General features: G+C 46.9%; 1 pseudogene; it reads left to right on the forward strand.

Annotated features, from left to right (window-relative positions):
* Window positions 1–407: 407 nt before the first annotated feature.
* Window positions 408–617, forward strand: LOC110307490 (annotated as a pseudogene).
* The last annotated feature ends 168 nt before the right edge of the window (window positions 618–785 follow it).

A 785-nucleotide genomic window follows, 5' to 3' on the forward strand; every position in this document is an offset into this window, starting at 1 on the left:
TTTCCCCTTTGAAAGAATGCTACAGAAACGGAAAGGAAATCATCTTTAAACAGAAAGTATCGATCTTTGCAGAAGCCCTGTAAGGCACGCGTACCACTTCCTTCCTTCCTTTTCATCCCCAGTAATAAAGGGAGAGAGAAAACATTCAGACAAACTGTCAGAAAGAAAGGTCTCGTCCCTGACCCTTACTCAGCCTTTCCCATGTTTCCTCCTGAGGTTCAACCAGACCCTCGGATCAGAGCAGAAAAAAAAATTCCTTCTTGCTTGATAAGCCAGTTGATCTGGGCAAGGCCTAAGTGACTATGAAACAGTTGATACGGGCAAGGCCTGAGCTGGGAGGAGAGGAAAATGGAAAGAGAATGTTCGTTTTAAGAAGTGTAAAATCTTTCCGCCAGATCAGCACCATCATGGACACGAGTCGCGGGCAGCCCATCAAGTTGGCTAGGGTAAGCAAAGTACTGGGCAGGACCGGTTCACAGGGACAGTGCAAGCAGGTGTGAGTGGAGTTTATGGATGACACCAGCCGCCCTATCATCCAAAATGTCAAAGGCCCCCTTCAAGAGGGTGACGTGCTCACCCTATTGGAGTCAGAAAGAGAAGCTCGAAGGTTGCGCTGACCTTGCTGCTGGGTTCTGGATATCCACTACTTAGCCCATGGAATGACCTACAACTGTTAGATAAAGCATTTGTATAGAAGAAGAAGAAGAAGAAGAAGAAGAAGAAGAAGAAGAAGAAGAAGAAGAAGAAGAAGAAGAAGAGGAGGAGGAGGAGGAGGAGGAGGAGGA

Source organism: Mus caroli, chromosome 12 (assembly GCF_900094665.2).
Source record: "Mus caroli chromosome 12, CAROLI_EIJ_v1.1, whole genome shotgun sequence".
In the NCBI taxonomy this organism is placed as follows: domain Eukaryota; kingdom Metazoa; phylum Chordata; class Mammalia; order Rodentia; family Muridae; genus Mus; species Mus caroli.